Source organism: Pimephales promelas, chromosome 21 (assembly GCF_988280905.1).
Source record: "Pimephales promelas chromosome 21, fPimPro1.hap1.1, whole genome shotgun sequence".
Classification (NCBI taxonomy): Eukaryota; Metazoa; Chordata; class Actinopteri; order Cypriniformes; family Leuciscidae; genus Pimephales; species Pimephales promelas.
Window position 1 is genome coordinate 19,248,090 of NC_142789.1, and position 18,858 is coordinate 19,266,947.

The 18,858-nt window shown below is 36.6% G+C and overlaps 2 protein-coding genes across 6 annotated transcripts in view; one reads left to right on the forward strand and one right to left on the reverse strand.

The window, feature by feature from the left end:
- The window catches only part of pik3c2b (phosphatidylinositol-4-phosphate 3-kinase, catalytic subunit type 2 beta), a 49,870-nt gene extending 43,998 nt beyond the window's left edge, over positions 1-5,872 (reverse strand). Inside the window, exon 1 of the mRNA XM_039694732.2 lies at positions 5,782-5,872. The gene's annotated coding sequence lies outside the window, so the exon portion shown is untranslated. The remainder of the gene's footprint in view (positions 1-5,781) is intronic.
- Positions 3,452-18,858, forward strand: part of nfasca (neurofascin homolog (chicken) a) — an 81,820-nt gene continuing 66,413 nt past the window's right edge. For 2 of the 5 annotated variants that reach the window (XM_039694741.2, XM_039694743.2), the window contains exon 1: positions 3,452-3,630. The gene's annotated coding sequence lies outside the window, so the exon portion shown is untranslated. Of the gene's footprint in view, positions 3,631-5,079; positions 5,145-5,738; positions 5,807-18,161; positions 18,273-18,858 lie in introns of all 5 variants that reach the window. The other 3 variants (XM_089125076.1, XM_089125077.1, XM_089125078.1) reach the window with 3 other exon arrangements.

Below are 18,858 nucleotides of genomic sequence, written 5' to 3' on the forward strand. Positions count from 1 at the left end.
AACAACTAAATGCCATATAACAATGTACAAACACATACTTTGAAGACCATAATTAAGGTAATTAAGAAACAAAAATACGTAATATGAAAAATTGTTGTTTATTACACATCTGCAGATAGAGACAGACTGATCATTCACTGTAGCTGCTACAGCATTTGAGGCAGATCAGAAACGACCACAGCGGCGTATTTGTAATGATTAGACACAGCTTCGACCATTGACTGAATAATCACTGTCCTTCATGTCAAATATACATTTCGAATTAATAATTGTTCCTAGATTAACAAAACCTGCAGCTCTCGTTGACTGAAATCCTATTGTAAATTTAATCCTCTGATCATTCGGAGTTCGGACTTGTTGTTTCTTTTACTGTCTATGGTTGTTTCGGCGCATGACATACGTCACTCACGACCACACATTAGCGATTGGCTATGGCAGATCGTGAGTGACTCTGGGCAGATCCAATAGATTTGAACTTTAATAGTGAACCCGCCTACAAGGAAGGAAACGTTTCTCAATTGAGGGAGGCCAGACTCTCTGTACAAATGAAATGTATGTACGAGAGTCTGGTAGAACCAGGCTACTTAAAAGTCACCATAAAATCAAAATTGAAAAATCTTTTTTTAATGGAATTATTGCAGTATTTATAATAAAAGACTTATCCGTGGACATCATTATTTTTTTTTAATTCATCATATTCTTTAGTCAAAATAGCTTCCCCTCCCTCTTGCAAAAACAGCTGTGTCCCAATTCAAAGGATGCATTCCCGAGTGTTGTTACTGTAAATGGGATCGTCTAGCCTACAAAAGAATGTTTTTGTCACCTAGCTACTGTGACACTGACAGCTGCGGTTAATGAGTGGCAGGAACGTTTCTACTAGATATTTTTGAAAGTTAAATTAAAGTCAAACTGTCTTAAAACAATAAAGGGTTCATAAATTATTATGTTCACCATGGTGTATTTATGTATATAATAAAGAGTATAAACTGATTGCATCTTAGAAAGATTATGTCAACATTTTAAGTGCTTTAAAGTTTGTTTGTTTTTGTTTTTTTGTTTTTTTACATTTGTATCATTAGATATTTGACAAAGTATCACCCAGTTCTTATGTTTAAACGTGTAAAAACTCTGACATGCAATGAATTCTGGGGAAGGCAAGGCCGCAAAGGATCCATTTGTTTTATCCTTTATTTCATGGAAACCGAAGGATGTATTTGGAGGCTGCATTTGAAAGAGCCTTCGAATTGGGACACCCTTCGTTGCGCCGCGGGCACACAAACGGCCTTCGGGTGGCGTGAGGGCAAGGTGACCTGTCACTCACATGAGATCTCAGTAATAGCAAACTGCAACAATCCAATCAATACCGATGAACAAAATTATATGTCCAAACAGGGAAGAAAAGACAACTTCCATTTCAGTGTTTCAGTGCATCTTGCGAGTCATTTTTGTTAACTAAAACTATTAGAAATTGGTTTTCATAATTAAAATCAAAGAGGTAGGCTATAAAATAAGTGGAAGTATACTACTAAAACTAAAACTGGAATAAAAATAAAAATAAAGCTGAAAATACATATTTTTAAAAAACAAATAAAAATGACAAATGCACAAAAATGTAAATTTAAAAGTAAAAACTGAAAACATTAAAATAAAAGGTAATTCGTAATATTATTAGCCTAATACTATATTAATATCCTAAGATAAAACTGTTTGATAGTTCACATAAATATGTTTGGATGGCTGAAACAGACACATTTTTGTACAGGTCTGTACCTTGATACTGAATAATTGCAATATGCCAATACCATGGGTGTCCACAAAACATTGGATTGTATTCCAGGCCATACCATGAGACCATGGTACTAAACTAAACAACACGTATAGCTATAGTCAATTTTAGTCATGCTGTAATTTTCTTTGTGACCACTAGAGGCAGCATATGCGCGTGCACACAAGAGCACAAGTGTGCAGTGCATACACACCAGTAACTGCAGGGAAGTTGGACCTGTAGATTGTGTAACCTTGGCATAAACTACGTCAAAACATTGACAGGCAGGCAGGGTACTGAGAGCTTTTACTTTGTATTCCGAACATCACAGTGAAGTTTGTCAGTGCCTGGCAGTATGTAGGCTAATGTGAGCAGTGCAGGCCTTTGTCTTTAGTTTAGTATGCAGAATTGACTTTTGCAAGCTGAAGAGAACAAACTACTGGCTGCATACGAGATTAGATTTACCAGCTTTCAGCACTTGACTTTAAACTCATCAGAGACATTTTGTGCATATTCTTTAAACAAAATTGTTCTTTAAGCTGGAAGTTATTTTAATTTATTTATTTATCTTTATTTTTTTTATTTTTTTTTTTGAAGGTCCACTGTTGTAGCGTATTGCCTTTGAAATCTCCAGATCACGTAGCAAGCAGATAGTTTGAACACTGGCTGGTTATGTATTTTCTGAAATATAAAAAAAAACTGGATTGTTGTTATTTGCTATTGCTGTGATGTCATTTGAGTGACAGGTTGCCCCGCCCTCACGCCGGTCCACACGTCATCGGAGAAGAGAATAGATGTCACTGCAAGAGGGAGGGGAAGCTATTTTGATTATAGGCACTTGAATGTAATAAGAAAAAAAGATGTGCACGGATAAGTAATGTTATTATAGGCCAGGCATTGTCAATTTTGACTCCGTGGAGACTAGCCTACCGTTTTTCTAGTTTTGCTATAGGAAATTGCTTTTTTAATCATCTCTGTAAAGCGTTTGTGTAAAGGTCCTAAGCAGATCGTGTCTTCTCTGTTTATATTTGTACATTTATGATGCTTATAATAAATGGGGATATGCATTCAAGGGGGTATTCGGCTCTGTTACATGTGTATTGTTGAACTGGGCCAGTGTGACTATTGTAATGGATGATGTAAAGTTCCCAGTCAAAGAGCTGTGTGTTTGGAACAAAAGGCCATTGATGAAGAATGAGTGTGTCACAGCCTGTCATAATACATTTTCAGTGCACTAATGCCCAATATATAGGCTATTTCTTTCATTAAACAACAATAAACACTATACCATTCAGACGTTTGGGGTTTGGTGAGATGGTTTTAAAAGAAGTTTCTATTTTCACGATTGAAAGCTGCATTTGATTAAAAAATACACCGTAATATTGTGACATTTTATTACAGTTTTATCATTTGATATATTTAAAAAATGTCATTTAGGTTATTGCTGCAATGGCAAAACTGAATTTGCAGCAGCCAGTCCAGACTTCAGTGTCACATTATCCTTCAGAAATGTTTGCTGATTGAAACATCTCTTAGCCTATTATTATCATTTTTATGTGGAAAACAGTTATTAATCCTGACAAAATATTGATTGAAAAATAGAGCGGCCGGTTCACTACATTGTTGTGATTAATATATGCATTAAACACGTGATATTAAACAGACTCCTCATGCAGATGATTGGAACACCTGTCCGGCTGGAATCGGAGGCGCGCCCTCAGGAGCGAGCGTGGGAAGTGAGCGCGCGCTCTGCTGAAGGGTCGCACAGACAGGGAAGCAAGGGAGGATATAACCCGCCTTTACCGCATTACAGTGCGTATGGGAGAAACACTACATCGAATGTGGCAAAACCGACAGCGATACAGGTAAGAAGCGTGATGTTATCACAGCGCGGTCAGGGTTAATGAATTACAAGCAACTGGCCTTGTTCAACAGAGGATAAAAGCAGACTGGATTTGTGTTTAATCCTCGCGCATCCCGCGTGCTTCAGCCTCTCTGCGCATCTCTGAGTGATGCGGTCTTATTTCTGCTGCTCTGCGCAAATGTTCACAGGCGCTGTGTTATGAAGTATCCGGCTATATTTTACTAAGCGGCAGATAAATATAAACACAGCTTCATTTAAAGTCATCACCAGCCTTATTTAGATTAATAAACTCGGGCGTTTCGAGGCTGCCAAGTTGTGTACCGGTAGTTGTTCGGAGGCCGAATGTTGGGCAAGGATGCTGTAGGGAGTGAAAGTGTCATCGCCCCATCCAGGGCGCTTCTTGGCTCAAGGATATTGTGCGAACAGGACAAACATTTGCTACTCTGTTTCTTTACATGGGGAGCCTTAAGGGCAGTTTTATTGGTAAATAGCATTGCAATATAATTGAATTTCTCTTAGGATGTTAGCTTGGCCTGTGTGGATAGAATAACTTTTGGAGTAGGCCTATACATAACGTTTAGATTGTAAATCATCTTGATATTGTCAATTAACATTAGGCTTACTTTATATATAAATTGTGTTTTATATTTGCTTTGATTGCAATATGAAAATTTGTAGGCCTTCATTTATTAGAACAACTATCTATCTATCTATCTATCTATCTATCTATCTATCTATCTATCTATCTATCGATCTATCTATCGATCTATCTATCGATCTATCTATCGATCTATCTATCGATCGATCGATAACATTAAGTTTCCTTATTATACTGACATTCCCAAAATTCCATGCAGGCTGCATGCCACTTAGTTCCTATTTGATTTAGTTAAAATAACTGTTTCTTTCTTCTACATTAGGGTTTTATGTTACATTTAGTTGTTAAATAATTGTTTAATGCAGTACTTTAGTGTCATGTTGTTTATGGTGCTGATTAGTATTTATATGAATGAGACTGTGCACCTTTTATATTTTATCACCTTCTACCTCAGTTTGTGAAGAGCTTTGATTTATGTGACTTTCTCATTACCACCTGTTTTTGGTGGTTGTCAGTGTATTACAATGGTACGAAAGAGATATTAGTACTTCAATGGGTTGGTATATTAATGTTACCACAAATGTTTGTTTGTTAAACTATTTACTGTTCTGTCTGCCTGTCTGATCCGCACCAAGTATTCTGATATATCTGACTGAGTATCAATCTAGGTCTCCTCTAGCATCTGTGATTGTTAACTATTCTATTTGATCTTAGACTCTACAATTCTGTATATATGTAATCCAGCAGGGGCAAAGTTTCCATTTATAATCTTTGATTGCAGTGTGGGGAAACTCAGAGTTGCTGAATTAGCCCACTAACCAAACTCATTTTTTTTTCCATCATGAATTAAAGATGCAAAGCTGCCCACATCAGATGATATCTATGGCCATGTGACCTGGCCTGGGCTCATATTCCCAGTGAGTTTGACCATGGCCTGAATGATCCAGAGATGTGCATGTCATTCCCCATTCAGTAGTCTTTGCCATATTGTTTTGCAATCATTCATGGAAGTATTTCATAGAGCTTAGAAGTTAGAAGTGAAACATAACCATTGGCAACCTGACAAAGTTAGTCTATCCTCATTAGGAATGTCTAAAGAGTAATTTAATGAGAACAGTGTCAGATTAAATCTTAAATCTTAACAGTATCGGCATTTTAAATGGTAACATAATATAGTAGCCTACATATTTTTTAAGTAGTGAATAGCGGTTGAATCAAAGTTGCATGCAAAATGTAATATAACAGCATTTATATAAGTTTTAGAGCAAATATTACGTAAAATGAATGGCTGTGCTATTTGTGCACTCAAATATGTCAAACACATTTTCTCAAGTTGCAGTGACTTCTTCACACCACTAGGTGCTGATATTTGACTCGATTTACATTGCTAACTTTGATTATAATTTAGTTTAACCTCCAGGAAACTGATATTTATAGTTTAACATGACACATTTTGTGAGTAAATAAGCTATTTTTGTAAAATGTTGCTGTATGCTATTTTTCTTGTATAGGAATAGATTTGAGGATCATCAACAAAGGACCACATGCTTTTACCTGCACACCCCCACCACCTATAGAGGTATTTTCTGCCATATGGCAAATTTTGGAGAAATCCCTTTTCTTGGCAACATGTTAGTTGTGGCTCAAACCCCGTGGATACTCCCACTGAGCCTGCAATTAAAACGGCATTAGCGAAACCTGCCATTTTCAGCACCTTATGCCACTTAAAGGAAACTTTAAATGGGTGGATACTCACATTTTTTGGTCAAATGTATGTAAATAACTCAGCTTTGCTTTCAACTATGAAATAAAAATTAGTAAACAAAAGATTACTTAGGTTATTTGGAAAGATTGATTGACCTACTGCATAATATGCTATGCATCTTTAAAGCTACACTGTGTAACTCTTTTAGTTTATTCTTAGCTAAAAACACTTAGTTCTTTCAAAAATATGTGCTCATTAATGTATATTTACTTCGTTCAAGTAATAAAGTATTTTCGTGAGTGTATAATTTGCCATTGAAAATACATACGGGTAAGGGGTTCTAGGATGACAGGTCGCCATGTTGCCCCTCCATCTTGAAAGTACATTAGCCAAAGAGGGACATACCTGTTAATTCAAGCTTCGCCTTTCGCGTTTATGTTTGAGTTAACACTCATGGATGAGGTCGAACTGTAAGCCATGTTAATCTTGGACTACATTGGCCACCGTAGGAGTTAAAATGAAATCGTAATTGAGAGGAACAGAAACTAATATTCACTGGATGGTCATATACCTTTTCACCGCTACACTGAAAAAAAATAATATGCTTTATCTAATCAATAAAATTGTGGCAACATATTACAAGCAATATTATTAATTAAATTGTAAAAATTAGAATTAATTAGAATGTTAATTTGATTAACTATTACTCAATTCTAATTTGTTCAATTTAATAAATAATATTGCTTGTAATCTGTTGCCACAATTTTATTGATTAGATAAAGCATATTCATTTTTACAGTGTAGATGGGGGTAAAAATCACACAGCTTTAAATGACTGCATTGAAATAAGGTCAAGAGATGATGTTGAGTACGTAATTTCATTTCTTCCTCCAGCATTCCAGTCTTTCCTCTCCTCTGCAGCTCAGATTCACCTACTCTCAGGTTTCCCACACTGCAATGGGATGCTCACCTTTTACTTCTCAGGGTTTTGTTTCCAGAGGTGCTATTTTTAGCTGTGCAACAGCAGCTTCCTCCAGAGGGGGGTGAGAGATGTGCGTCTGGAAGTGGAGTCTACCGATTTGAACTGTTGTCCTCTGGATGGGAAGGAGAATCTCAATCTCTGTCCGTCTCTGTTTCTTCCTCGGAGAGGACAATAAAATGGAAAAAGACCGAAACAATGGGGTCAGCTGAAGCATTTGGTTGTTTTTTTAGAGCAGTGTGTTTTAGGAGACGGCTCCAGGGTCTGTGCGCTTGGATGGAGTGCTAATGGAAGATTGTTATAGCCCATAAAGTGCTCTTCATCTGGATTCAGCTGAGTCAAGGCAGTTGATAGTTATGGATTGCAGACTGGCCTAAAAGGAGGACAGATTACTGCATTTAAATTGATTTTTTTTTTTTTCTTTTGCAGAGATGTACAAGACTTTCAGCAATGAGTAAAGAGGCTTTGCTGGGCACATTATTAAAGTCATGACACGGAAGTTGCTATAGTCTTTTCTTTCATTTTTGTGACGTATATCAGAGTGGAATGGGTTCTGGAAAATGTAGGGCAGCATTAGCTTTTGTACTTTGAGAATTGATTGGATAGTAGGAAGTTGGGTGTTGCCAACTAATGATGTTGTGATGATAGATAAATAACTTAAGCAAAGCACTGAAATATTTTGTAGAAAAAAATCAGAATTGTCAAATTTGCTTTGATGGTGACTTAAAAACCTATACTTGCACAAATTACACAATTTAGGCATATTAATTAATTGATTAAATGAATTGATATTGGATATTATATATTGATTATTTCAGTTAATAACATCAATATTTGCGGATCCCTGATCCCAAAAATTAAGGTTTTTGATGAAAACATTCCAGGATTTTTCTCCATATAATGGACTTCAATGGGAACCAAACGGTTCAAGGTCCAAAAGACACTTTCAGTACAAACTGCAAACTGTTCAAAGGGCTTTAAACGATTCCAGGCGATGAATACGGGTCTGATCACGCAAAACGATCGCTCATTTAAAAAAATAAATAACAAAGTGTAAGATTTATAAGCTCAAATGCTCGCCTTGCTCTGTTCTGTGACGCACGTTTGTGACTCTTCTGTTCAAAACTAGTTCATCAAAATGAACAAATCTTTTCCTGAGTCAACTCGTTCATTTTGTTCGTTAAATGAACCAAATGACATGAAAAAAAGATTCGTTCATTTTGATAAATGAGTTCGAACAGGAGAGTCATGAACGCCCATCACAGAACAGAGCAAGAGCTTATAAAACTTAAACTTTGTTATTTATTTTTTTAAATGAACGATCGTTTGGCTTGATAAGGCCCTTGTTCATCGTCTAAAATCGTTTAAAGCCATTTGAACAGTTTGCAGTTTGCACTGAAACTGTCTTTTGGACCTTAAACCATTTGGTTCCCATTGAGGTCCATTATATGGAGAAAAAATCTGGACTGTTTTCATCAAAAACCTTAATTTCTTTTTGACTGAAGAAAGAATGACATAAGACATGGGGGGGAAATTATCAGCAATTTTTTTTTTTCTTTTTTAATGCTACTCCTTTAAGGGAATAACAGTTTAACATGAAAAAACGGTGGAGTGTCCCTTCAAGACATTACATTACTTTGACAGATGAAATCATTCAACTTTATGCTAAAGAGCTTTAGAAATCAACACGTTGTTTGTTTTATTTCCATGTCATTGAACATAAGCATATCTCCAAGCGACAGTTCACAGTGAATCATTTTGGGATCATTTTGTCCGTTCAAGGTCCTATTATGCTATACAGCTGAAATTCTCAGTTAATGTCATTATAGAGAACATGAAGTAGCCTGTGCATCACCTCACTGCATGACTCACTCTTGTTTCCATTTTAAAGCCCTTCCTGTCTGATGCACTCAGAATATTTTATCATGGCTCAGTAGGTAAATATCCAACAAAGTCATTGGACTTGAGACATTGTCCATATTGTATTGGCCACACCTTCACAAGTGTTGTCTCAGACATACTCTTATGTTCTGTTTGATCTATAGAAGCGCTCACCTCTGCCTTTTCAAATGACCTCTGTGACTTATGATTGTGTTTTTGATGTACAACATCAAAGCTTTTGCAGTGCATTGTATATATGCATCCTTATTGTTCTTATTTCAAAGCATTATAGGCTCTTAGTGAACTATCTGTAACAGTCCTCCACTGGCTTTTTACTTCTCTCAGTGTCTGCGCTATATATCTCTCTCTGTGACTTTTAGCAGGGTGCACATGGTGCCCTAACCCACTGGCTCTGTGAAGCCAGCAGCCCTGCACCTGCACATGCTTCTGCTGCAATGGTTCATTCATATGCATCAGGGTCAGACTTTTCCCAAAGGAACTGCTACTAATAGATTGAGCACATGAGTCAAGCATGGGAAATATTGTCCATGACAAAATTAGTGAGGACCGTAATGGTATGGTAATATCTGTAATCCTTTTGTTTGTTTGTCTCCATGAGGAAAACAGCTTATAAATCATAGGCTACTAAGTGATGTTTTTTGAAAATGTGAAAATGCAGAAAGTTTTCTGTGACGCATAGTGTAAGGGCATAAAATATACAGTTTGTGCAGTATAAAAATCATTATGTCTATGGAAAGTCCTCATAAAACATGAAAACTCAACTTGCTTGTCTCACTGTAAAAAAAAATATTTTCATGATTTGTAATCACAAGTCAACTTAGATAATTGATGTAGTTCATAATATTTTGAGTTTCTGATGATTAAATCAATCTCCTTCATTGTATTAACTAAATTTTTCCATTTCAATGAACTTAATTTTAAGGCAACCAGGTTACTTTTTTTTAAGTTAAACCAACAATATTTTTTTACAGTAAGTGTAGTTATTATTATTGTTAGGATTGTAGCCCTTCAGGTGTAACATATGTTAACATCAGGATTGATGCAGTTGACCTGTTTATTTTTTAATTAGTTTCTTGTGTGTTATTTTTTTTTTCTTCAAATTAGTTGTATGGACTAATTTAAGTAGTTGGACTAATGCGGCAAAGTCTCCATTTATCCCAAATATCAAAGCTGCACAATGAACCATAACCTGCTTCTTGAATCCTTATTAAAGAGTCATAAGTACACAATGCCGTCAAACCCTTTAAGCTGAGTTAAGTATAGTTCAGATGAACAGATTTATTGAACAGAAGATTTGTGAAGTATAATGAATAAAAAAAAAGAAAAAGCCGTCCATTGATAAACATAAAAAAGAAATCTTTTCAATATAGAGTCGGATGCTGATTTCTTTAGCTATCAAACAAAACAGACATCAGAGAGGCTTTTAATCACGTGTTGACAGGTTTTACATTGTACATGATAAGTATGATGTTGAAAAGGGCTACAATATACCTTTTATGTGGCTACTGGTTTGATTTACATTGTTTATGGCTGAAAGCAGGAAATCTTTTAACAGAAGACTTCTTCTCTTTAGTGCAGAACCATTGAACTCTTTGGGGATTTGTTTTGTTAAAAGTCATTGAATGACAGATGTTTGAGCAGCTTCTGAAGTCAAATAATGCTGGAGATTGGATGGTGCACATTAGCTAAAAAAGCTAACCATTAACTAGACCATGAGAGCAGTAGTAGGTATTTGTGAACCTTTGTTGATGCCACGCATACAATGAAATAAAGCTGTTCTGTACTTGATTGGCTGGTAATAAATTAAAATAGGTTAGTTAATTGGACGATAAACCTGTGAAAAAGAAGCTAATGGTAGTCAGGGGCTTCTACACATGTTTTTGTTTGATATTTTCTTCTAGCCAGTGTGTTATTAGATATTTTTAAAAGCCTATTTAAGTGCATTAAAGCATTTTGGTGTCATCAACAAAACCTCAGATCCCATAACCTTTAACGTTAATATTTCATCAGGTTTGCAGCCCTTATGAGTGAAATTTTAGTCCATATTTGAATTAAATTGTGTTTGATTAAAACTTCACATGCCAAATTCAAAGCCAGATTACAATCAGTTAAGTTAGCCTAGAAAATCAATAACCCCTCTGATCAAATTAGCAATGGAGTCATCTGATATGACACATTTTCACATTTCAGCTTGTTTAAGGGTTGTTGGGGGAGGGAGGTCTTCATTAGATCCATGTATCCCTTGGGATCGACAGTCAGCAAGCCCTGGAATTTCCCCAACAAAACCTGCCCAGGTAGAAACACCTGTCGCCGTAAACAATGAAGAAAACATAACACATGCCATGTCTTGTTCTCTTGTGTGAATGGAAGTGTGGACAATAACAAGCATCTTAGATGGCGATGGGATCGGAGGTCAAGGTGGGAGGCTTTGTTATTAGTAATGGTGCACTTGATGTTGTTAGGAATGGAAAAGCACATTTAGCCTAACTGGCAGCTTCAAATTGGCCTCTGAGTTCTTATTAGTGTGGTCTCAGATGTGTTAAGACTGGTGTTGAGTCACTTGGGACATATAGCTCAGGGATATTACAGATGATTCTTCATTTATGTCACCAATTACTGTGAGATCGGCCTTTCTGTATCTGTGTCATGCAGTCAGTCACAGAATAGGATGATGTGAAAAAATGAAGACTCATTCCTGTCAGGAAACCTGAGCCTCGGGGCTTGAGGGGAGGGAGGTTTCGAGAGAGAGAAGAGAGGACTGTTTGTGTCCTCACATTGTTTGGGGTAAGGTGGACGCACAGTGGGTGAAGTGTCATTCTGTGACACCATTGCCTTTTACAGTTTGATAAGGGGATTTATGTTGGATTTTAAACTTTCTAAAAGACAAATGATGTTTTTAAGTGTTAAATTGCATTGCGCCATTTTTGGAAGCCTTTTTCAGGATTCGTTGATGAATAGACAGTTCAAAATAACATTTATTTGAAACCTATTAATAGATGTCTTTACTGTCACGTTTGATCAATTTAATGTGTCCTTGCTGAATAGAATGAATATTTCGCTCACAAAAAATCTTCCCAAAAGAATGCTTGTGTACCTTCCGTCAGGGTTGACAATTTTACAGTTTAATTTCACATTGCAAGCCTTGTTCCAAAGGTTGTGAAACTACGAGTTTATATGTTAATTCATATATATTAACAGGCCGCAGCGCATCCCACACCGTTACTTTCAAGGAAAAATAGGCTACTGCTAATTTATGGTGTTATTTTTGTGATTGTTTGGGGTATTCTACAGCCCTTCGTAAAACCTTTCAACACAGAATCTATCTCAGATTGCTTTTTATCAATGCACAAATTGTAAAAACAGATGAATACTATCTGTTTCTAAATTCTGATTGGGTGGGCAAGGCAGACGTTTGGGTGGGCTTAGCCCAGCACAGCCTAGAACCAGCCCTGGCTGACAGGGAGAAGCACTACTGAGTTGTTTGAAACAAGGAGAAAAAGGCGAGAAAAGAGTGAGAGACGAAAGTCTGTCACTGTGTGTCCTTTCTCACTATCTATCCTTCTTCCCTCATTTCTCCCGTTATAAGCAGATGGACAGTGGGGGCCAGGGAATGGAGCTCCTTGGAGTCTGGCGTGATGTCCATTGTGGGCTTTTGATATTTAAACTCGCTCTTTTCTGCCCTCAGGGGACGCCCGATTGTCTCTATTGTTCAGGAAAAAGTGGGCCAAGAAAGAGAGAAATAAAAAGGGGGGGATCGGATTGACATTAAAAGAGGAGGGGATGATTGGTAAGATAAAAACAGAAGAAAACAATCTCTGACTGACAGTTTTTTTCTGGTTCGACCATATTTGTACCGAAGTGTGTTTTGTGGAGTGCACCAAATATGTGATGTGATGGACAGGAGTACAGAGAAAGCACAGCAAGGGAGTTTTCCCCCATTGTGAGAGGATTTTTTTTTTTTATGTCAGCAAATAAGGAAGATGAAAAATAGTGTGTGCGACGAGTGGTCTGTCAGGTACTCAAATAACGAGTAAACTAGACGAGCTGCTAGACAATAAATAAATATGCATCCAAGAAATCCTGTTTTATAAAAGAACAAATACTGTAGGTATTCATTTCCCGGCACTTTGCTGATTTGCTTTTACCGTTTTGAGGATATAAATGCTCAGTTTGTACAAATCATTTCACATCTCACCTCACCTCACTGCTCCATGACATGAACAGACAGCGCAGATGCATGGGAGAGAGAACGATTTTCTGTGCCAGATGTATGCTGTGGGGTTTTTAGGGAAAGACCAGCCAAATTGCACACACTCCCATCTGTACCTCTTGCCGGAAACAAAATAGCGAGGGAACGCAGGCCACACAAAGGAGTATCAAATGCTATATTAGCCTCCTTACAGCTCCTGCTTTGGCCTCTAAAGGCTCAATAAATCTGCAAAGCCTTTGTAATGAGTTTGTTTAATATAAACATGCCATTTTGGTTTGAAATAGTCAAAATGATATGATAGATATATATGATATGATGATATAAAATGATTTTATATATATATATATATATATATATATATATAATATTTATTTAATATATATATATATATATATATATATATATATATATATATATATATATATATATATATATATATATATAATCATTTTATATCATCATATCTATCATATCATCATATATATCTATCTATCTATCATATCATTTTGACTATTTCAAACCAAAATGACATATTTATATAAAATAAAAAAAATATATATATATATTTGGGTTTTATTTTTGCTTTTAATTTTTAATCAACCAGGGATTTGTTGCCATACACATACAAACCATTAGAGTGTAACCGCAATGATATGAACTGAGATAAATGAAAACAGCAAGTCTTTAATTATTCATTTGTACATTTGCTGAATGAAATCATTGACCCGTTACCTTACAATGAGTGGTTGTAAGTATTTGGTGTCAAAATAGTACCAGAATAATATATTTTAAAGTGTGTGTAATTTAAACACCTGTATTTTTTTGCAACTTAAAAATAATGGTTGTTTGAAGGAATGAAATCAAATCGATTTGTTTAGAATTGAAGTCTTGGCAATTATTCAGATATTTCAGCCTTCATTCTACATTGTAAATGATTCTAGCTCCGTTGTTCCCCACAAAATACAGGTCATATTGACCTCAGGCAAAATAAGGTCTATTCAGTCATGTCATTTAAGTTGTTTAGACTCCTAGTTGCATGCTGCAGCTCCTCATTTATGGTGTTTTAATTGGGTCACCATGGGCTAGTGGCTAATGTGTTCAGACAGTCCTATCCTGAGCACTGCTAAATGGCTAATCTCAGCAAAGGTCAGGAAATGAGGGTTTATTAATGTTAGGATGTCCATCAACTATCAGTCTCAGCTTCTTCTTCTTCATTGTATCCCTCTTCCTCATCTCCAGCATCGCTGTTAATTAGACTAGCATCTCCTTTTCGAATCGATCTGTTTGTCATTGTGACTGCTCGCAGATGACACAGATTGCTCTTTATCTCAGTGAGGTTACGACATGCAGTTTATTTTTCCTTCTCCAGGGCCGTAACCCAAAGGTCAGTGTCACCAATGCTGTTTTGAAGGTCATGACGGGCAGAAGTGTTTTGCCTTTTGGCTTTCATGTGGGTGAGTCATCCAGAAGGTGACTGTGTGTTTATAACCTAATGCATCGTTGCAGATCTGCTTCAAATGTCAGGGTTTCATTCAGATAGGAGAACATTAAATTAAGATTAGTTTTGATAGTTGCTTGCTGAGATGTAATAACCGAAGATGAAGGTGGTAGACGGGGGCAAGCTAACATGGGGAGGGGGATGCCATAAAAGTTTTATTACAGAAGACATTAAAATTTGTGACAAATAGAGAATAGTTGTTCATTAATGGTGCTTTTACTATTTAATATCTCTGTTCTGCAAGTCTCAAGTGTCTCTGTAAGAGAATATGACATATTCATTTGTCTAGATGAAGATAGCTTTCACTCCAATTGTAAATGTATTGACCAATTACAGCATTAAGCATTATTAACTCGCCTTTTTAAAGAAAATATGTGTTTATATTGACATGAGGGTCAGTAAATAATGACCAACATTTCTTTTTTGGGGTGAACACACACTGATTCTAGAAATAAAACTGCCACAAGGATTCTCTCTGCCTAAATTAGCTAAAAATGTGTGTTCGGAAGTGTTACAGAAATATTTTTAAGATTCATGGGTATCTTTTCTCGTATTCGTTCCATCTAATTAGCTGAGATGTGATAACCTTGGTTTGGCACAAGCGTTTTGTCCCTGGAAATAATAACCATGCCTGCAGGTGTTTCTCAGAGGGGGGTGTCTGTAATTTGACGCATCTAAAATAACCTTATGGTAGGCAGTTACACTGCTGTCCCTGTCTTTTCCCACGGCTCTGAGGAGGATGAGACTGCAGTCGTGATGGCACTGTTTTTTTGTTTTATTTTGTTAGCATTAAAACTGGATGGATGAATATGAATGTTAAAATGTAATTTGTCTTTGTTTGTTTTTATGCTACAAAAAGGTGCAAATTTTTAATCAGTACGAAGTGTATACCACTGGGGTAATTAAGACTTTTTTTTAAGGAATGAATTCTTTTATTAAGCAAGGGTGCATTAAATTGATCAATTGATAAATGCTGTTATTTTGAACTTTATAGTCATCTAAATATCCGGAAAGAAATTGATCAAGGTTTCGACAAAAATATTAAGCGGCTCAGTTGTTTTCAATATTGATGATAATAATAATGAATGTTTCTTTAGCATAAAATCAACATAATAGAATGAGTAATGGCTGCTGAAAATTCAGTTTTAGCATCACAATAATATATTACAATTTAAATAAAAATAAATAAATCTAAGATTAAAACAGTTGAAAATATAGTAGTGATAAATTCATTAAGGCTTCATTAATTTGTTCATTTCATTGACCTGTCCTTTCTTGGTCTGTTCTCAGTCTGAAAGATAATGCAATTAGTTAATTTCCTGTAATTAGTGTCATGAATCTGTATAGTATCTTTAGACGCAGGTCCTTGCAGTTGCATTGTCTTTTCTTGATCTTTTTCTGACTTTGTTTTGCAACCCGGCTTCAAATCTGAATAAAACCATGAACATTTATTTAGTCTTTTTGAAGGCCCCTCAGCAGACCTTAGACCTGTATAGGGTTACAAGTCACTATCAATGTTTTCATACAAAACACGTGTCCATTTTTTCCCATTGGGAAATTACATCCATTACATCATTTTCAAGGCCTATTGTATTAATTCATAGGCTTAAACTGTGTGTTATGTCATACTGCAGAAAGGAAGCTTTGAATTGATGTAGGATATCTTTTGAATGAAAAGAAATCCCCATCCCTTATCTGTGCAAGTTATTGATCTAAAGCAGATGTTATGATCTCTATGGCACAGATGGCTTGTCTTGGTTTCGTAATTAAGTATGCAGGACTGTCTTGTGGTTCTGCAGTCCAGCTGCTTTGCCCCATTGTATTCTTAGACATTGGTGTGTGTGCGTTTGGGGGATACGCACGCGCTCCGGCAGGAGACCAAAGCTTTCCCTCCCTTGTCCAGACTTCTTGAGGGCTGATCAGGGCTCCGCCAGCAATTAACTGAAGAAATGACAACACCTCCTGTTGATATAGGCTCCTGAAGAACCGAGGGGGGAGGGTCAACGTGCCTGCCCTACGCGCGACAGTTTGACCGACAAGCAAGGAAGGGCTTTTTGTTAACACTCTCTGATTCAGCCTTCTGTCAGTGTAGATGTAAAGTAGGTCTGGAGACTAAACTGAACCGCGACCCCAGGGCTTAACACACTGGATGTCAGACCCGGGGTTGACTCTTCAACTGACACAGTTAAACGCTCAGAGCCCTGATCGGTGGTGCGTTTCATCGTGGTCCATATGTTTTCCATGCATCTAGCCCACAAAAGTTTGCTTTATAGGTCACATGTATATATGCACATATGCTTTTTCTCAAACTGCTTTACTTGATTAAAACAGATCTGGAATCTCACATCAGTCTCACTTACACGCAGCAAATTTATCAGAATTGTTTTTTGGGGTTTTTTTTCCTGACAGGAGAAGTTGTGTGGAAGTCATTTATATTAATGCAGATATGCCTCACTCTGCTTTATTTACTTATTTATTTATTTAATTGTAGCCGATTCATGCGTTTTTACCCTGACAGGATATGACCATTGGCCAATCAGCATTCAGGAATGGTTTCATAATCATGGATAGATGTAGCATAATTTAAATTGAGGTAATTTCCTTTCTTGACCAGCTGCTTCCTTAGTCCATCCTTATCCTTTCCTCTCGCTCTGTGATTCGCTCTCTCTATCTTTATGTGATCTGTTGATTCGCACTTCTGAGAAACCATCTACATCACCTAGAACATTCTGATCCAAACACTCTGAAATTGTACACCTCTAATTGCCCTGTTCAGGGTCTTTATTGAATCATAGTCTGCCCATGTTCCTGCTTCATCTAACCCCTGTGCTAGCGCATTATTGGGTGAAACTCAGACAGCCAGGTACCCTGCTGTTAGAGATATTGTGTTTGTGTCAAGGCCGTGGCCTACCTGACATCTGCTCTGTGGTTGAAGAAGGGACATGTGCTTAACCTGCAGTATGACCTTTCAACTATTCAATGGTTTGATGTCACAACCCTGTTCATGAGAGACTTTCTATTAATGAAGACATTGAATCAATCTGGATTGTTGCTGTATCTAAAGTGTGGTCACATTTACCATTTCTCAGTAAAATTTTACCGATGAAATTCATTCCAGTAGTAAGCTGCGCATTCATCAATTCGAAAAAGTTCCCCATGAATATTTCGCTAATGTTCAGGTTGTTCATGTGAATTCACTGACCAACAAATGCTTGATTTGAAAGTGACTTCATACATTGCTACACTATTGTAGACTGTGGACAATGGACCTTTTGTCAGCAATACTTTGCTGAAATATCACTAATGTAGCCACACCTTGAATGTAAATCTTTATATATATATATATATATATTTTTTTTTTTTACATTTTTACATTTACTGTTACTGAAGGAGAGATTTTCACTTTAAATTGCCCAAAGGAAGAGCTTCAGGACGTATGGAAGCAAATCAATATAATTGACCCGAATATAATTTATGTTGTTTCGGGTCATAAAAAGTCTTTTTTCTTTCTTTGATTTTTTTTGCTTTGTGTGGCTGTTAAATAAATGTACGAAGAGAGTGAATTGCATTATGGAAGAAAGGAAGGACTGTCTCAAGAGTCACAAGGCTAATGCGGATGTATCTTTTTCGCCTTCGGCAGCAGCTGTTCTGAAGGACCACCATTAAAATGACCCACTGACCGGGGAGTGAAGAGAAGGGTCTTCAGATCAATGGAGTGTGGGACAGAGAAGGACAGAATGTGTGTGAAGAGGTATGGACCTGATAAACGAAAGACCAGCTGTCCCCAAAGTGCTCCCAGACCTCATCAAGAGGATCAGACAGAACTTGAAACACACTTTTCATCATATTTCTTACATGTCTTTTGGGATTTGCATTTGGTATCAATCTTAAATGGGTCTTTTTAAGTTATTTACTCACTTTCGTCATTCCAAATCTGTCTGACGTCCAAACAACGTGTCAATAGAGTCTCAAACTAAATTTAAAAACTAAATAAATAAAACTTTTCACAAAAGAAATAAAGTCGTACTGGTTCTGAACAACATGAGGGTGAGTTAATAATGACCATCCCTTTAAATACATCTGACAGATCTGAATGGATAACATTTATTCAAAGTGATCTCATTCTGGATTATGGTAGAACATTTATTTTGTATGGTGTTGGTGTATAGAGAAAATTGGCCCATCTGTGATGTATAATGCCTCTCATTGGCTTAGGAAGTGATATATCACATAAACAGATGGGAGGTGTGGGAACTACATACGCTATACACCTGGAAACTACTTCATCAAGATGACTTTAACACTTTGTTGACCTGACCAACCACTGAGATCAGGAT